This window comes from Parasteatoda tepidariorum, chromosome 3, assembly GCF_982258835.1.
Source record: "Parasteatoda tepidariorum strain Cologne lab strain chromosome 3, Ptep-v5.0, whole genome shotgun sequence".
Classification (NCBI taxonomy): Eukaryota; Metazoa; Arthropoda; class Arachnida; order Araneae; family Theridiidae; genus Parasteatoda; species Parasteatoda tepidariorum.
Genome location: NC_141757.1, coordinates 58,428,071 through 58,452,286, shown reverse-complemented (window position 1 = coordinate 58,452,286; position 24,216 = coordinate 58,428,071). Strand labels below are relative to the sequence as shown.

General features: G+C 28.4%; 1 non-coding gene across 1 annotated transcript; it reads left to right on the top strand.

Moving 5' to 3' along the window:
- Positions 1-22,187: 22,187 nt before the first annotated feature.
- On the top strand, positions 22,188-22,279 carry TRNAI-UAU (transfer RNA isoleucine (anticodon UAU)). The gene is given in 2 exon segments: positions 22,188-22,225; positions 22,244-22,279. It is a non-coding gene; the product is annotated as a tRNA-Ile (tRNA).
- The last annotated feature ends 1,937 nt before the right edge of the window (positions 22,280-24,216 follow it).

The following is a 24,216-nucleotide window of genomic DNA, read 5'->3' as shown; positions in this document are numbered from 1 at the left end:
TCTCAGGGTAAATGTTAAAAAAAAAAATTTCAAAAGTAACTCATTTATTACTTCTTAATAAAAGAATTTTTCTTAAATTCAGAATGAGGAAATAAATTATTTCAATCTTATTCACTCTTACTTTATAAATATGAATACTTTTACTTTTTATACTGATTTACTTACCCGAAGAAAAATAACAATTCCTAACTTCCAAATTTTTTTGTGCACCTTTTAATGGGATTCAAATGATTCAAGAAGTACTAACTAACGCTTAAAAAATATCAATATGCATATTTTTGAAAAACCTACTATTTTACGAGTATTTAAAAAACAATTCTATGGTACAAAATTTTAGTAAAAACAATACAAACGTTTTTCGATTAATATGCAATTCTAATTTTTTTCATTAAATGCTTTTACAGACTCTCATTAACTTTTAGGAATTTAATCCTTAATAAATTCGACATATTTAGAGTTTTTTTCCACCAGGAATAATTTTAATGTTTAATTATCATAGAAATTAAAATTACATCACAAGTTACAATTATACTAATTGTAAATATGACAAAAATAATTATGATGAAAATAATAAATTATTTTAGTTATCATACGCTTGGTATTGGATTAAGTAAGTAAATGTGCTATGCCGCTTTTATGGTGGCATTGGTGTTTTAAAGGTTAAATTATGTACTACCTATTGACATCTTATTTTAGGGTTTCTTTTATGAAGTAAAGGTGAAAATAGAATTTGAAAAATTTGGTATCGTTATTTTTTTCGATAGATTAACTATTCCATTACAATCGATTAGCTGAAAATGCATTTTGAAAATTTTATTTTGTTATTTATTTCTGTATTTTCACATTACATTGCATTTGATTTTACTGAAAAAGCAATTTAAAATTTAATTTCGTTATTTATTTCTATATGTTAACCATTCAATTATAAATGACATGCATACATGCAGCAAAGGTTACTAAAGTGCCAAACTCATACGGGATGTTCCGTAATAACAGCCATCAATGTATATTGTTAGACACTTTGTCAAAAATAAGCAAAAATGTATTAACATTAAAAGTTTCAAATTAGTATTTAAGATAGGAAAAGACAAAAACGCTAACGAAATCTAACAAATCACTTTTGAGTACCAAATAGTTAAATAACTGAATTTAATTTAATTATTTTTGTTTAATAAATGTACAATCAAAACGGTACAGTTTATATATTTTAAAAGTAAAGAGTTTAAAATATTTGCTTAAAAAAAAAGTAAGAAGATAACAGAATTGAAATACTCATTCTTCCTTCGAGAAGTCATGTTTTTTCTATTCAGTTTTCAATTGTTTGAAACTTGGACAAACGAAATCACGTCATACCTTCGGTCACATAATATTTCATTACAAAAAAGAAGGACTTGAACTAATACCTGTTTAATCCTGACAAGAAATATGGAGGAGTTAATAAATCGTTATTAGAAACACTTCCAAAATTTCAGAAGGAAAAAAAATAAAAACTCGATTTTATGTTTTTCATTCCACCTTCCACTTTAGTGATTCCAAATATATCATAAAGGTTTATATTTGTTAACTCCCTCACATGGGACTATATATATATATATATATATATATATATATATATATATATATATATATATATATATATATATATATATATATATTGATTCTAAAAGAACTATAGATATTTTAGAAATATAGCTATTAAATGCATTTTTAAATTTATTTTACCTAAAAAAATATTTATATAAGAAAGTACGGTAACAAAAGGGTTAAACAAAAAAAGTAATTGCGATCACCCATGAAATTAAACCATGCTTGCTAGAGCACCATCATGTTTTTAATAATTTATACGATTAAAATAGGTGTTTAAAAAGGAAAGAAGAAGAATTTTAAAACTGCAGAAGCAATCTTATAAAGAGCAACAATTTTATCCGCATTCAGAGAGCTAATATACGCTGATATAGAATGTCGTCGTACCAAGACACATAAGACGGCAGTGCCATCTCTTGGACTCTAAAAGAAGCAATAATCAAGACTAAAAAAGTTGAACCCATTTTCATATTATTTAATATGATGTTGTCTTTCATCACAGTCATCAAATTCCAGACATATTACATGCTCAACAATTACTCGACTGAGTTATCTGGAGCAATTTTTAAAAAAATGAATTTATTGAGAAGAAAAATAAATACATTATATGAAACCCTTTTTCAAATTTTAAGTTGACATTCAACGTACTTATTCAAGTGTTTTGAAGTTATTATTTCCGTTTTTTCGGGCAAATACAATGAGTTTTTCGATATATAAACCATTAATAAACTCTAATGTTTTAAAAACTTGTCATTTACTCGATACTTAAAATAACGCTAAATTGATTTTTCCGACCATTTCGCAATATGGGATTTAGAGCATAAGCAAATTATTTTATTTTTATTTTCTGCATCTTTAGAGATTTTGTTACTAGTTGTTCAGATTAAAATACAATTGTATTTTAAAATAATATTGTTTTGAACTTAACTGAAGACTTTTTCGAATCATAAATCATATCTGTACTTGCCTTAACATGTAAGAAAGCAATGAATTTTATCTAATTTGGAACATTACTGAACATTATTTAAGAGAAGCTTGTTTTTTTGAAAATGCCAAATGGTTTTTAACATAGTTTGTTTTTTCAAGCCGAAAAAAATTTGACACTGGCTCTAATAGTTGATAAATCCATGGTAAATAGGCCTTGAAGGAATATGATTAAAACTTTTAACTTCAAAACACTGAAATCACTAAATGATTATGTTTAGTTTTTTTATAAATTTTGGAATTTAAAAATGGTATATCTGTCATTGTTTTTTGTAAATGACATGTATAACTAACTTCCTCATAAAATCAATGAAAGTTTGGATTGAGGTACAAAAATGTTAATTAGATTAAAAAAAGTAATTAAACAAATCTGTGCGATATTTTAAATTGTATTTATCGCTACCTAAATGACAAAAGTTATTGATTGTTAGAATTTTTTTCTTACTTTATAAGAACATAATTTAAAATATTTCATTTCCCAGACAGTAAAGAGCAATACTTTGAAAACTTCTAACCAAGATGTCCTATTTCGCAAGCTTCCTAATGAGCTATTTTTCCTTGTTTACTGTTATTGCCGGAGCTGTATTATTTTTCGTCATGTAAATATTTTTCTAATTATTTTTGTTTAACAATTGTACGATCAAATCGGTACTGTTCACTCTGTTATATTTACAACGCACGCATACGCTTTTAAACATGGTGATTTAATTCGAGTTGACTTTTCGGCGGCCACGCAAATGTATGAGATTAACTAAAAAGTGAATTTTGTTTTGTATTTTTAATCTTGATGGGCTTTGAAAATCGGTTCATGGCTGCTCATCTGCCCTTTTTGAAATACTTCCAGTTGTCAGTTAAAGTTTCTGAAGTTAATATTACTCCGTTATGACTGTTGTTAGTTTCATAATAATTTCACTGCATTTCTGCTATAAAATAACTATGACTTTTGCTTTTTAATATTGCAAATGAGAGTATTCTGCTTAAAATCATTTCGTTATGTCTTTGGTTGTTATACATTATTTATTATAATTTGTGCTGATATTATTTCTTAAAGAAAACATTAAAATTTATTATAATTATTGATCTTATATTAACTACAAAATGATTGTAATGTTTAAATGCTTAAAAATGTTCATTTGATAGCAGCGCAGCCAAGGAAACCTAGCATGCATTTCCTAAAAATATCTAAGAAATATGCAGAACCTTTCAGTTGGTATGAAGGGCGTGACTTTTGAAATGTTCAATATTTCAGTTTCGGCAAGCTTACAAATACAAATACTGAACTCAAAAATAGAAACTTTTAGCACATATTTACACCAAAAGGTAATTTTCTTTCTACACTCCTTGTCCCCCGAGGAATTCATGAGAGGTGTCTCATGGTCAATATTTTTCTTTGGAGAAAATGCGCTTTTTCATTTGGGCATAGCAAAATATTTTTGAGGTGAGAAACTATTTGGAATGTTACAGGTTCTGATTTATTCATATACCTCATGCTTACCGCAATCTTTCAACAACATTTTCAGACTGCGAACGATGCGGGGAAAATATGTACGTGCAGATGTACACTACGAAAAGAAATTCCGAAACAGACAAATAATATTTCTTAATCTCGTGAGGGAAGGTTTTAACTTTACTTCAAATATATGAATTTGACATCTGCTTTGGAAAAAAACAAGTTTTTCAGAACTAGGATAGAAAGATAGGATAAAATAAAACTAAATATAATCCAAGTCAGCAGGCAAAGCCATTTTTAAATTATCAGGTAATAAAAACTTATTACAAGTAAATTTCGATAAGTGCAGTAAAATATCCACGTTGATTTTTTTACAACTGCATTTAAATTATTTTAAAAAAGAGCGTTATATTTAAGGTAATTTTAATTCCTTTAACTTACATTGTAAATCATTTTAAGTGTAATGTCATAGTTCAACTGTTTTAAAATTTTATTTTATTTCATTTTATTTTATTCCAATATAAGAGAGCTTACCTAATGTGAGGTGACTCAATTTAAAAACCTAGCAAGGACTGGTTGATTTGGGTTTTGTTCCCGACTCGCACCAACCACACGCTGATGTAAAATATCCTCAGTCATAGACGGACTCCTTTCCGTCGAGCTGACAGTAGTCGGTCTCTATTAAACGCAAACAATGATAAGTTCCAACAAAAAGTTCTCGACGAAGGCTAGTTCGTCACAACGCCTAATTTAGGGACACCCTTATTTTTTATATTGAATTTGAAATTACATGGCTTTGGATTTGAACATTTATAGCCACAAATTCATAAATATATAAGCTGTTACCCTCCAATATGAAATAAATAAACTTTTAAGGGATATTTTACTGTTAAATTAAGCTTCAGTTTTTCCTGCTCTTTTAGGATCCATATAAATGTTAACGCTAAAGCTCGAAGCCGTTAAGATGCACATTGCCTAGCCAACCTGCAGGTTAACTAGGATAATTCGCTAAGGTGCGAAATCAAGAGTTTTATGTAATTTACCTTGTGGTGATTGATGATTTATTCTATCAATTATTATACTGATTGTTTGATTTTAGTACCTTTATTTTTTCGATAGAGAGCAATAAATAAATTGAACAATTTTCATTTAAGCTCACAGAAATCAATATATATATATAAAAGGTAAAATAACAATTTATTTTATTGTTATTTTACCATATTCACTCACAACTGTACAATAAATAACCATAAAACGATGGTATTCAAACTGTTAACTGTGAGAAAAAAATTTATTAACTTTTTTCACCTAATACGGTTTAACAATCATAATTTTATTCACACAATTAAGCCCAGCTAACGAAGCAACTTAGTTCCTTGCGGCTGAGTGCATATTATACTGAGTACCGAGAAGACTAATTCAATAATGTCATGACTCACAGATGGGGTTCGAATCTATCATCGACACCACAGTACTTCTTCCATTCTCTTCAACACATGAAAAGTTTTCAGCATCCCGCACTTACCAATTTGTGAGCCTGGACTATTAGAATCCGATGGTCTCATTCACACATAGAAGGCAGCACCATTAAGCAGCTTAACATTAAAAAGTCTAGTATTTCCGATCCCTTACGATTGCTAAACTAATTAATTCACATCCCAGTGTTCATTTGTTTAAACATCAGTCAGCCACAATGTGATTCTAAAGCCCTTTATCTAAATAAAAGCCCAGATTCAGTGTACAATTAAATTTCTTTTTTACGGTTTTGAAACCATGATAGTTTTAAATTATTAAAAAACCGTATAGTTTAACATTCATGGTTTTTTAACCATACTAGTCGTAAATTTTTTAAATCCATGAAATTTAAAAAAAGTTCTTTACTTTAGACTTTATGATTAATTAGATGAACTTATTGCTTTCTGTTATTTCACCGTAATTTTAGAATGAAAATTCCAACAGTGTAGTTGATTATCCAGATAGCACTTAGATGATTTAAGAAATGAAATAATTTTTTGCCCTGGAATGGGTTAAATTAGTTAATCCGCATATTAACTAGGTAATCTGAAGATTAACTAATACCTGTATTGCAATACTCATATACAATACTTATGTAATACTAGTATCTATAATGGTAACATAATATAAATATAATACCTTTCATGAAATTTACTGAAATTGAATTTAAAAACAGCTGCATTATCAAACAAATGCTTGAAAAATGATACAAATGATAAAATTTAAAAGAAATAAATACCAAAGGATAATTTATTTCAAATTAATGTTAAAATATTCATTTCTATAAGCTTGTGATGCTATTTTATAACTATCCCGGAAAAATATATCTTGACATCAATGTGTAAAGTTTCAGTGAACTAAAGACTAACGAATTAGAAGTATTTTCTACAACAAAAATAGTAAATAAAATTTTTCATACATTCAAATATAAAATATTAAATTTAGCTATCATATCCTTTATTTTGTGCAAATATATATATTTGTAATTTCCATGAATTAGGTATTTAATAAAAAATTTTATCAGTAAATTCGTAACAGTAGCATAATTGTAAACAGTATAAACGTGTTCCAACTTTTTTTGGAACAGAGTGTTAAGATGTAGAATATGATTAGTAAATAGAATGGTGATATTGCGATATTAAACATATCGTTGACACAACTTTATTTTTTCACACTCTAGCTCGAACAAAGATAAATCCAGTTATGTTTCTTTTATATATATATATATATAATTTAAGCAAATTTTAAAATAATGTACCGATTAAGTTTGTTGTTTAGTAAATTATATTGAATTCAAATTAAAATATGAAATTTTATAGAAATATTCTATAAAAATTATAAAACAATGCGCAAGTTGCTATATAATCAGTTATTTCAAATCGTACTTTTTAAAAATATGAAATCTTTTTTTTTGTTTAAATTCAAAGTGTATGAAGATAAATTCAGTTTTGATTTGTTTTAAAAATAAGTATGTTATTTAGTATAATTTATTAATTTTTAGCTAAAATATTCTACGAAGATAATAAAACAATACATTAGTTGCAATGTTATGAAACAAGCATATATAGTTATAAAAAAGGAGTTGTTTAGATAGTTTCTTTCAAGTTTATTTTGAAAATAAAATTACTGCAATCTTATAATGCAATTTTATAAAAATCTGGATTATGATCACTGATGTGATAATGTTTGAAATAATAAAAAATAGCTATAAACAAAACTTGCCTTCCACAAAATATTTAGTCGGATAAGCATCCTTTATATAAAAATTATCTCTAAAGATTTTTGTTTGTATCAAAAATATTTTAAAATCATTTTCTATTATTCCAATGCGAATGAAGAAATTTTATCATTGAAGTTGAATCCGCACTCTACGTTCTCAAAATAGAAAAGCTTTTTCATTTTTCGCTTAACTGTGAAACACGCAAAAATTTTAGTTTCATTTTTATAGTGAGGTTACTTACATTATTCATTGACTTTAAACTAAAATTAATTTTTTCGTAAATAATAAAGCAATACATCAATTGTTATAGTATTAAGCAAAAGCAATTTCAATAAATTCAAATCAATATTCTTTTTAATAAATCTGGAGAAAAATAAGACGGCTTAGCAGCAAACTTAAAACTTTTAACTTATTACTTATGTACTCTTGAAATTAGAAGAGAAATTTATTTTTTGTTGAAATTGAATGCTGAATTTTTAAATAAACGTGAATAAAATGTGCGCTATTGATAGTTAATTTATTACTGGTTCCTTACTGATATATTCTGCTTAATTTTCCTTGTTTTGATCAATGAAAAAAAAATCTGTTTTTGTTTTCTTAATGGAACTAGTTATTTAGAGAAATTTATTGACTTAATAAAAATTTGAAAAATAATTGAATATTTAATTGGAATCTACAATTTTTTGGAATAATTTTTAATTGATATTATTACTACAAGCTCAAGCCACATTTTATCAAGAGTATTAGGCTTTTAATCATAAATTTACAAAAAAAATCACTTTTAAAGTAGTATTGACAAAATGTAAACAAAGAAATATATTTTTCTCCTTTTGAGTAAAGAAGACAAAAGCACTCTTTCAAATTTTAGATATTTAATAAGTAAGACTTTTTTTATTTTAATTCGCGACGAAATTCTAGCGTATTTGTCAGTTTTATAATTCTTTTGACAAACATAAAAGAAAGCTCTAATTGAAACTGAAAGAATACTAATATGTTTGCAAATAAATGTTTTTTGAAACACGAATCTCAGCATTTTCAGTTAAATTTTGCAAATGAAAGACGATGCTGTCACAACAAAGTAATCACTTTTTTCTCGCTAGTTTGAATAGAATTATCCTCATAGCCCAATTATCTCGCTAATGTACGCACAAACTTATTTTTCAAATGAATTTCTTGGGTAAAAAAAATCATAATTATCATTAAAATCCAAAGTATTAGCATGCCAACCTTATAAATAGTGTTTTCGTTTTAGAATTCCTTTTTGTTCAAAAAATTCCTATTATTTTTTTAAACATAATTGAATTTAAAAATTTGTAAAGTATTATATTTCAAAATTCTAATTTTTATTTTCCAAACATATTTGTTCATATTTGTTAAAGCCTCTTAATTTACTTGTTCTAGCCTATGTTTGTAAACGAAAAAGTAATTTTGAAATGTTTTTCCTTTTCAAATAATTTTTTTAAATTTTAAATTCATTTGTGTAGTAAAGACAAAGATAAATCAAAGAGGTATTCAAAATTTCATCTCCAAATCTTGCTCAACTTTCAAATCTATAAATATTTGCCAGTCTTATTATCGAAATGACGGGTATTTCTCAACCTAAATGAACTAAACTTGAGTCATACGTAAATGCGTTGGTGCTATTGTTATCTTTCAAAACCATGTAAATACCTCAACATTGCTGCCATCAACGCTAGATATTTATAGCTGTAAGTATACTGCATAGATTTCGTCGTACTTTCAATTCAACCATAATGATTTCATATTTGTGGAATTAGATTTGAGTATATGACGACTAGGTGGCCGAGTGGTTAGCGTTCCTGACTGCGGAGCCGACGGTAACGGGTTTGTAGTTTTATGACGTGGGTGACGCTACTCCTTCGCCGTGGCTTAGCCATAAGTGCCCATTGGGTAACGATAAGAGAGTAGCAATTCTGGCATTTCTGAGGCCAATGGGAAATAGACCCAAGTGCCAGCCATTAACCAAAAAAAAAAAAGATTTGAGTATATTTTGTCAAGTTTCGAATAAATTTTAGTAGCGAATTATCAAAAAGATTTGCATTTGCATTTTTTGTTCTATTCGAATTTGAAATTCATAGAAAAATAACTCTTCAATGTTATTTGATTTTAAGCTTGTAAATCAAAGGACATTGGACTAATTAAAGACTCAAAAATAATAGCCCATTTTTCCTAGCACACTCTTGCAACCTAATTGTAACAGCACCATTTGACAGAGTATCAATCCCTCGGAGAATTTATCTGAAGTTTGTTTGTTTTTCACACCGCCGACCTTCCTGTTCAAGAAAACAAGTAAAGGTATTTTCCGATTTATATAAAGCAACTGACCAAAAGACGCTGCTCATTGTGTACACCGATGGCTGTAAAAACGATAATGGGTGAATCCTAGAATAGCCCACCTCGTATAAATCTCACCAAGCAAGTTTTTGAAATCTCGACGAACTAGGTTTATGGAAGATATTTCGGGGAGATTATTTCGAACGTCCGATCACACCACCAAAATTTTTAAACCTGATCAGTTATTTGATATGCATACCTACGTGAAAGTTGAATTTCGTTAGAAACGAGGTAAAATGGGTTTTTTTTCCCATTTATGCTTCTGATCTCTTACTGTTAAAATCATCGTTATTATTTCATTTTCTAACCGTTATTTTACTTATTACCAATATGATTTCAGTTTTTTATTTGTTTTGTGCGGTACCGGTTGAAAATGGTTTTTGATTCCTTTTTTCTAATATTTTTTTTTCAATGATCAAAAAGCAAAGTTGATCCCATTAATAACTGCCAACTTGGAGAGATTTCAAAAAGTTGCCAAGAGGTGAGCTATTCTAGGATTTTACCAGGATAATGATTGCAGTTACGGTGAAATTTGCATCAAGTCACAAAGAAAAGAGATAAATATTCAGAAAGTGAATCCTGACTTGTGCTCGATTTTTTTAAAATCTAGCTTGCCATGCTTATTGCTTGAACTCCATTATGTAATTCCAACAAATAAATAAAATCTGGATCCTGTTAGATAGCAGAAATTTTATCCAACACTTTTCCAGTTGGCCCACGTAAAAATGCAATGGATATTCTCAAAAAAAAAAGTGATTTTCGTTTCACTTTCAGTGAATTCCTCCCCACGTAAACATTGCTGGCAAGGAGATTTTTGATAACCTGGCAAAGACAGGAGCAGGTGAAGCCTTAGCGCCTTCTGCGCCTCTCACTTACTTGGAGCTACTTGGAGTAAAAACCAACTGGCTTGTTTCATTACTGCATTATTTTCATTATTGCTTGTATTGGTATCGGAGTTCCGGGTGGCATTTTGGTACTTGATTGCATTAGGCAGGATCAAATGACCATTGACCTCGGTGAGCATCTGAAATCTTTGACATAAACTGTGGTACTAAGTGCACTAAAATTTGCCCCGTGTTCAGGCTACCATTTCATAATCTTGCATGCTTGTGGGCCTCTAGCAATCCATTATTGGTTTTGGACTTCTTTAGAGAGTACAAAGTCATGGATCAGATTTAGCCCTGATAACTCTTGAGGATTAACTACCACAACAATAATTAGATAATACACACTATCACAAGCATCAACTAGTGAATAATTTTATACATCAATGTAAGGAAAAAAATATATTAATAATGTTAATGGCTGATCAGTACCAATTCCAATTTTTTATTTTTCTTTTGTATGACTTGCTAAGCAATAATATTTCCAAAAAAAATAAAATATTGATAAAAATAAAAGACCTTTATGTCTCTTTCAAAACAAAGATAAACATTTAGATTATTTTCCTTTCTTACAATCCTATCAGCTTTGTTTTGTTTAACATCCTCTAAACGATTTGTCTCGCTTGTTTAAAGTAGGAACAATATGTTTTGTCAAGTGGGCCATTAATAAACTCTTATGTTTTAAAAACTTGTCTTTCACCCAATAAGGAAAATAACGTCAAATTGATTTTTGGTCATTGCACAACAAGCTATTTAGAGCATAAACAAAGTGCTTTATTTCACGAATCTTATGTTCTTTTGTTTTCTGAGTTTACTTAATTTTAGTTTGATTGAAAATCAATCTATGTTTCAAAATAAAGATTTTTTTTTCACTGGAAGATTTATCAATCGTTTTTTAACTACTTTAGTTCTCTCTTATTTTTCTTTCCTCTTTTTGGAGAGGGACAACTTACGTATATTTAATTTCCTAAAAAATAGATTTTAAATTATGTATCTATTTGTTTTACAAAACAAAAATTATTATTTTCTTGTTTTTATTACAATGTGAAAAAACGATAAAATTGATTTCATAAACTATTGAATTCTTTTTAATTCAATATAAATGTTCCTTTCTTTTAAATTTATAAATCAATATGGTTAATATTTTTTGAATTGTATTCACAAATTGACAAAGATCACATACCTTGAAATGAATTTTTTTGTTTCAGAATTTTGCGGATTAAACACTTTTTATTCGTTATAACTAAAAGTGTTTCATTAAACTTGCTATTCATTACAGATTTTGTGATAATAATTAAAAAACACTTAAGCAGACACACGCATTAAAACTTTTAAAAATGATTCATAGCCTTTCATTTGCCTTAATTTTATATTTTGTTATTGTTTAGAGATATTTTCAACAAAAATACGAAAACCCTTTTAAAGAATGGCCATTTTTAAAAAGAAATATATACATTTTATAACTTTAATTTCGATTTGATAAATTCGTAGTCAAATTATGTTTATTATAACGGTAGTTATACAGTTATTAAGAAAGCGAAAACGATAATATTATTATTATTGCTTAAAACAATTAATAATATTAATTTTTGTACGAAATACTATTATGTAATAAATCTCCCGATTAATTTGAAAATTCAAGGTCTGAAATAATTACTATAAATAATTTCAAAACAAGCAATATTTAAAATAGTGAAATTTTAAACCATATTTATACGTATGTTGAAAAAATTTTCTATTGAAAGTATCTTTGTAATGATTTTATTTTTGATAACAATAAAATCATTATTTTGATTACAACTATCTAAAAGTTTTGATATTTTTATACTTATTTTGAAATGTCAATGTCTTCCACCTTTTTAATTCTTAATTATTTTTCCAGTTGGTCTGACAAAAATATTAAATTTAAGATTCTATTAAGTTTCTTAAAAATTAGTTTCCTGAACAGTTTGCTTACTATTGATTGATATGGACAGAAGATGATATCTATAACAGTGTGCTAAAGTTTTAACAGATTGTGCATACTACATCATACTAAATTTTTAATGAAATATACAGCGAAAAAAATTTTTGTAAGATATATGTAAGATGTGTGTGCCTTGAGATATATGCAAACGAGGGTTACGCAGTGATTACGTAAAATTTTGATCACGCTCTCTATCTTAAGAAAAGTTTTAAAAAAATAAACATTTTCTTACTTTTTGTTTATTTTAATTACCTTCAAAAACTGTGTCTTGTAAAAACAGTGGTTCACTGTTAGAAATTTCTTGCCAAAAATGGTTGAATAACAATTTATTTAATTGTTATTTTAAAATATTCAAACAAAACAGTCGAATAACCATAAGTAAGATGGTAATCAAACTGTTAACTGTGAGAAAAACCGCTTATTAACTGCTTTCAGCTGATACGGTTAAACAATCAAAATGTTATAGCACTAACTACTCCCACCGAATGAAGCACAAAACTGGGGCTAGAGTTCCAGTGTTGACACCTCAATCTATCCTCCATATCCTTCAACACATGAAGAGTTTTCAGTATCCTGCATTCCTCAATATGCATCCTACACTCTCCAATAACCATTACCTAATGAAAAGCCTAGAAAATCACGGATACCCACACAAGTCAGCCAAAATGGTGCGGTAAAGTTGAGCTATACTTCTCTACATAAGTTATAATGCTAATTAACGTGAAGTTAATTAAATACAACACCGTACCACACATCGAATTTAATGAAATATAATTCTTTTTCGTCTAAGTCTTTACTTAACTTAGTTTTGTTATTTATTTATGTATTTTATTGTGACCATAATATATTTTTGTTTCGTGCACCTGTTAACTTAGATTCATAATTAGTTTGTTTATGTTCTACATGGCTTAATTCATGTTAAGTTAAGTAAAACATATATAGTGAAAGAATTGAAAGTTTGTGAAAGAATCTGTGTGTAAGAATATAGAATGTGTCATTTAAGAGAATTGACACTTGACGGGCTTGGTTTTCCTGAAATAGAACGTAAAGAACAGTTGCTAACGGAAATAAATGCCACGTTTCAACAACAAATCAGGATCGAAATATACCCCCCCTACGTCACTTGCAGGTATCCCATTGTTTCAAGTCAAAAGAAAATTAGCACAGGGCGCGCATCTAAACTCATACCACATCTAAACTAAATGCTACAAAAGTGAAATGAATAAAAAAAATTCCTTTAACTTAAGAAAAAATTTGTTGACTAGGATAATTCTTTCTTCTGGAAGGTTAAAAGTATAGGGTCATATTGGAATGTGCATCCATAAAGAAATTTCCTCAGAATGATTTCTTGTTTCTTGCAATTTTTTGTTAAAAAGCAAGAAAGCGTAGTTTAATACGGAAATCTTTTTAGACCATCTTTCCACTTCTGCTTAAACGACGAGAAAAGAATTGTAAAAGCGGAATACATGGGAGAACAGAACTAGGAACTGAAATTTTGGAACAAGAATTTGATTAGAACTCTTTTTATCTCCTCCTATTTCTATCTATAGAAAGAAAATTGAGGTTTTATTCCCAGCAGAAATCCTGGAATAAAATAGCTCAAAGAAGTTTCAGATACAGGAAGGATTTCTTATGTTTATACTGTTTAAATCGATATTATTTATATGCTTCAGACAGAATAAAATAGCTGAGTTGGAATGAATTTCTATGATTTCGACAATTTCTGGCTTCATTTTTTTCTAAAAAAAATCATTCTTTAAATTTTTTTGTATGTCAGGAAGCATTGAAAAGAATGGAACGCCTAAAATTTTGTTGGAAATGTACATCAGTTTTAATTTTTTATTCTCTTGCGAGTTGGGATCACCAAGGTTTCATTTTTGTTTATGTAGGTCAGTTTACTCACATTCTTTAAAAAGCTATTTAACTTTAAGTTTAAAAAAAACTATTCTACAATATAAGAAAACTTACACTACACTGTAAGAAATGTCCGTGTATTTTAACATCAAAGATGGTATCAACTACTTCACACCAAAATGGTGTTCCACTTATTCTATTACACTACTTGGAATAAAGTAGCATCCCTCATTTTTTTGAATTCAGTAGTAGTAAAATTTGTAATGAAATAAGATGTGCATAGGAGTCAGTAAGTATATTATTACAATACAATATAAAATAAATAAATATTTCAAAAATAAATTTTGTTTTTTCAGTTCTTCGAAATTCTATTTTAGCGCTCATAGCATTAGTAATAAAGGGGAAATAATTATCAAGCCACTTTTCTCGAAATCAATCGTAAAGCACGTTTGTTTGTTTTTTCAATTGAAGAGCAGTATACGTGTTTAGATTTAAATTAAACCCTTTAAATAGTATATGAACTCTCGATTTGGTGCTAAACCGAAATAAAATGTTCCTTTACACAATTTTTTGGCTTGTTCAACATCATATTCGGTGAGATAATGCTTTACAGTTTTAACAGTGTACCACTCATGAATTTTAATGCATTTTAATTTTCTTTTCAATTACTGTAAAGTATTATATTCTTTCATGAACAAAGTCATTTATTCAAGGAAAAGAAATATTTTATAGCATACTTTGTCATACGCTACAGAATTTTGTCTTAAGTCTTCCCTTAACCTTATGCATTTTACCATACTACTCATCTAATAGCGTGTATATTTGCAATGATCAAGTCATTACTCGAAATATTTTGTTTTTAGATAACGGGGTAAAAAGATTTTTTTCTCCATAATTCAGATCCCATGTTTGGCACATAAAAAAATGGCAAAAATTTACAAGCAACATCCACATAAAGCTACGCATGCCACTTCAATGCGCTATTTAAGGCTTGGGGATTTCGACGATTTCAAGTTCGGCAATTGTGTTTTTCTTGTGGTTTTTTCAAAAACCGATCAATTATGCCTCGAAGAAAACAGCGATCATCTTTTGATCAAGTAACCGAGTTCGACAGAAGAAGGATAGTGACCTACCGAGATTGTGGATTATCTTTCAGGGAAATCAGTAGTCGTGTTGGACGAAACCAAACAACTGTAATGCGGATATGTGATCGTTGGATGCAGGAAGGTACGACGGACCGACAGGTTCGATTGCATCCACCTCAGAGCACCACTTCGCGTGAGGACAGGCGAATTGATCGCTCAGTCACATCACAAACCATAGCACAACACATTCAGTCTGAAATGCATTATCCAGTGTCTGTGCGTACCATTCGACGTCGTTTACAGCAGAGTGGTCTGTCCGTAAGACGTCCATTGCTTCGTCTACTCTTGACGCAGAACCATAGACGTCTCCGCCGCCAATGGTGCGATGAAAGAAGGATGTGGACGACAGAATGAAATGAAATTGTCTTTACTGACGTGTCACGCTTCTATCTGCAACACCACGATGGTCGCATTCGAGTCTGGAGACACCGTGGGGAGAGGATGCTGAACAGCTGCGTTATGCACCGCCACACTGGTCCTGCACCGGGTATTATGGAATAGGGTGGTATTGGATATCACTCTCGCACTCCTCTAGTATGCATTGCCGGTACTTTAAACAACCAGCGGTACATCTCCGAGGTGATGGAGACAGTTGTCCTTCCTTACCTGCAGTGCTTGCCTACAGCCATATTTCAATAGGATAATGTGCGACCACACGTGACACGCATTGTCCAAGGGTTCTTCATCAATCGCCAGATTGAATTGCTTCCCTGGCCAGCTCGCTCTCCAGATCTTTCGCCGATCGAAAACATGTGGTTCATGAGTGCTCAACGATTGACCCAGATTACATCCCCAACTGCCACACCAGATCAACTTTGGCAACGTGTGAAAGCTGCTTGGTTTTCTGTACCCCAAGAACACATCCAAAGTCTCTTTGAATCAATGCCGAGGCGTGTGGCAGCGGTGATCTCCAGCAATGGCGGCTACTCTGGCTACTGATTTTAGCAGGAACGACACTTCACAGAAGTCTATAAATTTAATCATTTGATACTTGGTCAACATGTTATCGACAAAATAAATTTTGTTGTGATATCTCTTGTCTTTCTTGGTGTTGCAATTGGGGTGGCCAGCAGTGTAGTTAAATTCGCTTTTCAGTTTTATATTTTTTAGCATTTGTGAGTTAATAAGAGTTATAATTTTGAGAACTAAAATATCAGGTAAACCACAACCATATGCTCGGAAAAATTACCAAATGAATGTTTCAAATACCATATATTTCAGTTTTATTAACCATTATTATGATTAAAATTACCAGGAAGGTCATTATCATAACGTTCGATGATCTCTTTTCCAGACTTTTTTCGCTCACTATTACATCTCTAAAAAAGAAAACAATTTCTGAAATCATAAATGCTTAAAAATGCTGAATAATTCAAATTTTTAAAGTTCTTTTAATATCATTCTTTCAGCAGCGAATTCCTTAAAACAATTCATATAAAAACTGAAAATTTTCTTAAATCATAAAAGCGATAGGAATCTCTTTCTTCTGTGAAATAATGCAGACAATTTACCCCCTCATGAATTTTAATATGCTTGTTCAAACAATTTTTCGAGATTTTTTTATACGTTATACTAAACACAGATAAAAAGAAACTCACTTTCAAGAAATACTTCAGGAACTAAAAAAAAAAAAAAAAAAAAAAAGAAAACAACACTCTGTTCCTTTTCTGAAAACGAATAAAGCGATATATGACCGGTTTCTAGTTTAAAATGTGCACCCAAACGGAATAGTTTTCAAGAATGAAATAAACACTTTCTTATGCTTTCATTACTTTTATTGAAATCCTGGAGCGAAAACTCCATGCAAAAGATTTCGGCTTACTCTTCCGTTTGATGGCATGCTCGAAAGAGAAATTGAAATTTAAGGTGATATATTTTGGAAATAAAAAACTGAACACTTAAAATAACATTTTAAATGCTCTTAAAGCAAACAATTCTTTTTCACGAAAACATGAAAAAAAATTAAATAATTTTAATTTATACCATGTCTGCAACTTCAAGTAAAGAAAGGGTCAATTTTGTACAATGTTTGAATTTAAACAAAATAAAAAAAGCAAAAAATAATGTCATGTTAACAGGCGCACTAAAGTTTCAGTTCTCGTATAATGGAGAATCTTCTTTAATGTCAAAACAGACCTCCCTGATTAATTTTTGATCTAATGATCGGATATTCACTAAATGCTAATTAGATAGCGCAGATGATATTTTTAACGTGGAAATCAGATACTATAACGCACTTTCCCTAAATAAGCATACTTTTTTTTAGATGGATTCGTATTTCTGACCCCCAAAATTTAGAGGATAGCCGCAATCAGGGAAATATGGTTCCCATAGTTTGGAAAAAAGAGCGATCCAAAGCTTGGACCCCTTAATGTTATTTTTTTTTTCATGATATCTCGAGAAATTTTTAAGCGAGTTTAAACATTTTTGCTCACAATTATACAATTATGAAATTCGTTTATTCTAAGGTAATTCCATGCAAAAAATAATTTTTAGTAAGCATTTATTATTTTTTATTCCTTTTATTAATAATATAGTCTAAAATATTTTGAATTGTAAGGTATAAAAGTTTTAACATTAGCTTACAAATGTGAGTTTTAAGTAAAAAATGCAAAATTAAAGCGAATTCGGTCTTATAGCTTCTGAGAAATCAAATTTTTAAAAAGTCGTATAGTTCAAACTCGATTTCTAAAGAACTATTTAACCAATTCATCTCACATTTCACATTTTGTTATATAAAGTTACATTCCAAATTACTTTAAAATGATGAGAAAATTTGCATACCTTTCAATTTAAAATGTATTCGACTATTATGTATTAAAAAAAATAATGATTGAAAAATGCATTTTTGCATGGATAAATGGATAAACGAAGCAGATTTTTGGATAAGCGAATGTTAGAATCGTGTATAAAAATGTTTCAATTCTCTTAAATAGTTTTCGATCTATCACGAAATACGCAAAAAGTAAAATTAGCATTGAAGGGTCCAATATTCGGATCGCTCTCCTGACCAAACTATGATGACCATATTTCCCAGATTACAGCTACCCCTTAATTTTGGGGTTAGAAATCCGAGTCAAAAAAGTTTATTCAGAAAAAGTACGTTGTGTCTGATACCTTACCTTATTAAACATTCTCGGTACTAATTAATTGGCATATTGTAGGTCACCCTACGAACCATCAAGATTGAGTTTGAACTTAAGGATCTGATCATTAAATTAAACGTTATTCAGGATGATACGTTTATTTTTTGATTTATTTATTTATTTATTTATTTATTGCGTATTGTACATAGTTGCAAAAGAAAGTCACAAACAAGTTTCAACGAAAAAACAACAAGGTTTTCTAATAAGGTAGGGTAAACAAGTATTTAAGTTTTTCTAAATTTATTTTGTAACTTTTGTTATTTTTCAGTTTATATATAATTTTTTATCTCACATGCTTAAAATATTGCAAAGTTAATCATTACTGTTAATCATATACTTAACGATCTTACTATGGAACACTCTTACTATGTGAAACGATTAAAAAAAACTAAATAAAAAAATTAAATAAGATTAATTTAAAAAAACTAAAGAACTAAACCTCAACTCTGTAAACACTAAAAAATTTTGTAAAAATTTACATGCTATTTATTTTTCTGGCTGGGATTTTTTTTTATTGATTATTGAAATAAATTATAGCTCGTTCAAATCTCCATACAGATACAACAATGCTTATACATGATTAACAACTGTACTGAAATTGGAACCTTTTTGATGAGTATGAGCTATCTGTTGAAAAAAATTGAGGAATAAAAAGAAGTTTTATGCTAAGTTCGAAAAAGCAACATGTTAAACTATATAAGAAGAGCCCAAGTAGTTACGAATGTAAATACATCAAAAATATGCTTCTAAAAAAATACTCGGCAGGAAATTTTCATGATTGAAAAATTACTTAATAATAATTTTTCTAAAAAGAAAATTTCATGATATTTGTTAGGAAATTCCTGAACCATTTGTAATTTAAAAATCAAAACGACTTCCAGTATTTCGACCAGAGTCTCAAAATGAAATAATAATAACAAAATACTCTGAATAACGTGTTTAAAAGTGTGTAGTAAATCTGAGTCAATAATTTATGACAGAATTAATATAAATACATCAAACTTATGTTTCTAAACATTATAAGACAGGAAATTTTCATAAATGAAGAATAACTTAATAATTCTTTTTAAAAAAGAAATCTTAAAAAATTTCTTAAATCGCTTACCATTTAAATGGGAAAACAGATTCTATTACAATTCTATAGGAATTAGTTGGATTCCTAACTAGAATTTTCTAGTTAGGAATCCAGATTCTATTACGATTCTAGTTGGATTCCTAACTAGAATTTTTCGATTCTAGTTAGGAATCCAACTAGAATCGAAAAAGGCAATAATAATAATAACAACAAATTACTTTGGATAACGTATTCAAAAATGTTTAGCAAATATACGTAATACTTTAAGACAGAATAAATGTAAATACTTTTATTTCTGCAAAAATATAAGACAGGAAATGTTCTTAAGTGAAGAAAAACTTAATACTTTTTTTTAAAAAAAGGTAAATATTTTAAAAATATCCTAAATTTTTTTACCGTTTAAAAGTCAAAACGTATTCTGGTACTCTGACTAGAACCGCAAAATGAAATAATAATAATAATAATAACAAAATATTTTGCATAACGTTTTCGAAAATGTGAAGTAACTAAATAATTTATGACAGAATGAAATGAAAAAAAAAATACTTATTTATACTCATACATTTTTTTTCTCTTCATCACCAGTTATTTATGCTACCCCCATAAAACATATTTATTTCCCACAGAAGAAAATTTTGCAAATAACACATTATTTAATACAAGTAGGCAAAGAAAACAACTTTTTTTTTATCCGATCAAACAAACTTTACCTTGAATTATTTATCGACAATACCTCACGTTCTTAATTTTTCCGCCGTAGTAATAAAATATCTTTTTTTTTGTTTCAGAGTAAAGATGGCTCTTTATTATTTATGATCAAAAGGTAAGCGATAAAACGAAGTACTCCACTTCTGTATTGCATAGAAATAAAACGCAATCATCTATCAAACTTTAAAAACATTTCCATAGCTTATTGCGTGATACAATCTATATGCGGGTCGAGAAATACCATCCATCTCTCCCTTTTTACAGTCTTCAACGGGATAAAGGTGAAAGAGTTCGGAAAAGGAAGATTTGAAAAATATGCAGTTACTTTATTTTTATTTCTGAAAGATGATGGAATGTATTCTGAAGAAAAAAACATGAATGAAGAAAAAAATGTCAAGTAAAAAGAAAATTATAAATTAGTGGTTTAGCATGCAAAAATAACTTTTTTATTTGTGTATTGATGCTGTATTTGTGATTAATTGAATGATTTTTGAATGAGATTTTCATATAAGTGTTAAACATTTATACAGTTTTATCGCAGCTAAGCTATTAAACATTTCACGCAGTAATAAAAACTTTATTTGACTATGAAAATGTTTTAAGACTTTTTAAAAGGCATGATTAGTTTCTCTTTGGGAACTAAATTGAGTTATTAATTGTTAAAATACAAAAAAATATTTAATGTATTTATGTATGAATGAAAAAAACGTCTTGTAAACAAAACGAAATTATGAATTAGTGGTTCAGCATTCAAAATTAATTTCTTCATTTTTGTATGGCGGCTGTAGTTGATTTACAAAATATTTTAGCGATTTTTATCTGAATATTAGGCAATTACATAGTTTTATTACAGTTAAAATATCAAACATTTTTAGATATACGTGAAGAAAGAATATTCTAATGAAAAAATCGTTCTGTACGGCAATGATATTCCTGGCAAAACAAAGCATAATTGTGGTATGGTATTTTCCCCGTTAATATGAGAAAGGTTCTGGTTTTCAAAATTATCGTTCTTATTACTACACATTTAGTGAAAAATACCAAACTGAAAAATAAACGTTAAAAAATGTCGAGTTTTTTGGTGTTCTCATAGAGCCAGAAACATGGTAAATTCTACATTATTCTGGTAATTTTGACCATACAGTTTTTTGTCCGTAAATTATGAACCTTATTCTACCATGAAAATGTTTTAAAGCTTTAAAACTAAGTTTATAATTAATTTTTACTTAGGAACCAAATGGTTGATATTAATTTATATATTGATGTATTTGTTTGAAAAGGTTTAACTTCGACAAATTAAACTTTTTCCCAACTTAACATAATAAAATCTTTTGTTATTTCAACTTCCTTTTTCTAAATTTAGTTCGAAATATTCACGAGTGAATGCAAATGACTTAAAAAAATTTACGTCAAATTAAATATGCATTTCATATCCCTGACTATTATTAAAGTACAGTAATAGTAAATCAAATTATAAATGAAACTTATTTTTCAATTTATAAAAATACGTTTTAAATTCTTACATCTACGTTTCTCTCGTTATTTTTTAAACATAAGAATAAGCAAAACTTTAATGTGAATAATATACTTTTTTCTTGTCTTTCTCTAATTTCAAAATATTATACGTTTAGAAATGACGTATAACTAGACAGACAGGAAGAGAAAAGAAATCGAACTTCACTTTTCAAAAATATTTCGGATGTAATGATAACATCTGCTTCCATTTAAACGAAGTGATTTCTTTTATTGCTTTCTTCACATAAAAATTGATTGAATATGAAAGAAATATCTTGTTTTACTGTCCCCAGTGGCGCAATTGGTTAGCGCGCGGTACTTATAAGGCAGTGCCTGCAAGTAATGCCGAGGCTGTGAGTTCGAGCCTCACCTGGGGAAGATATTTTGCCACAAAACGTTTTTAAGATAAAATATGAATATCTAAAATACGAATATCTAAAAGAAATTCTTTTGATTAAATATTTGTTTCATGTTCCAGATAATTTATGTCATTGCTCAAAACAAATATTTTTGTTTTAATATCATATACATATATAGTTAAAAATATGGAGAAAACATGGAAAAAATATAATAAAGATTTATAAAAAGAAAAAAAATTGTAAAACTGAAATAATTTAAAAATTTTATTAAAAAATTAAAAATTCTAAAGTCGGAAAAAAATTAATGAAAAGATATAATCTCATCATCAACTCACACAATTATATCGCAAAAAAGTGTACTTTCTAATATTGCTTTAATATAGGCCAAAGCAAAATATATCACTACAATAGTGCGAGGAGCATTCAAAAATACAGATATACTTAGTATTCTGTTTTACAAGTGTCAAGGTTTTGTAGAATACAATATTTTATCATATAGATTATATAGTTTCAAGAAAATATTCAAAAAAACTTTTTCATCTACTTACCTTTTTTATTTTTTTTTTATAGTTTTAAAAAAATTCATCTCTGAAAGGCCCCTGTTTAAAGGGTTTTCAAAACATATTATTTTAATTTATTTTGGACCAGACTCAATTCATTCGATTATTTGAACCGCAGTTAAAGTTTAGTATTACCATATCATTGTATATTGTCCCATAGAAATTATCAGTATTTTCGAATATACCTTCATCATTATATTTTAAATACACAATGCGTCATTGAATCGAACAAAAAATAATTGAGCCTAAGAGTCAGCTTTGAAATGAGTAGCAACAATAATTGAATGGTAACTAGCTCAATAAGAAAATATAATACACAGCTAAATTGGTGCCTTAAATACAATTTGCTGAAACTGCACATGTGTTTTCAGGAAATATCGAATTTTTCCAATAAACTACTATGTTATATGAAGTCAATATTTCGGTTAAAGTAATAAATCTGAATTTGATTAATATTTTTCATTAATACTGAAGCGAGAATATGGGTAATAAACACGATTAATATGAATTTATTTATAGTTTAGGTAAGTGTAATAAATTACGTATACTAATTATTAATTTAAGCTTATAATATTAACTAAACTTGTTTGGCAATTATTAATAATAGCTACTTTATGTTACAAATTTGAAAACAATTAAAATTGTTACGAATTTATGTTACATTGTTTCTTACTTTATGAAAGCAAATTAAATAATAAATGATTTTTGACGGAGAAGAAGAAAAAGATTCTATCAAAAACTACCATACTGCAAGGTAATAACATTTCTGGTTGAGAGAAAAAAACGTAATTCTGGTAAATAAAACCAAAATATACTATACTTAAACCATTCATTTAGTAATTTTTCCATTCTTATACTAACGATTTACCGGTAATTATTGTTTTCAAAATTATAGCTCATATTAAAAAATTGAAAAGTAAATTTAACTGACTAAATGGTTTATATACCATGCTCTAAGAAATCATGATAAAATTACCAAACTATACAACATTTGACAATTTGTATAATATATTATAAAATCATACTTTACTGTTAATTTTACCAAACTCATTACCAAAGCGCTCCTACAAAAGTAACCGAGCCTTTTTGTGTTCCCATAAAACCAGAACAAGGTAAATTTTGTCATATTCTGGTAGTTCTCAGAGTGCGATTTATATTTCCTTATCTAATAATTATATCCCTACTTCCACATTTATTTTATGATAAGTGGTTGTTTAATGTCTATAAAAAATTGTGTTCACCAATACACATTTTTTGAACTTAAATCCAAAAACAAAATTTCACGTTGCTCATAACAATTAAAGACATTCGTTCATGATTTATTATCCAGAAACCAAGAGAATACATCAACAACATCAAATATTGGAATATACGCTTATTTTGTTTTTTCTTCTGC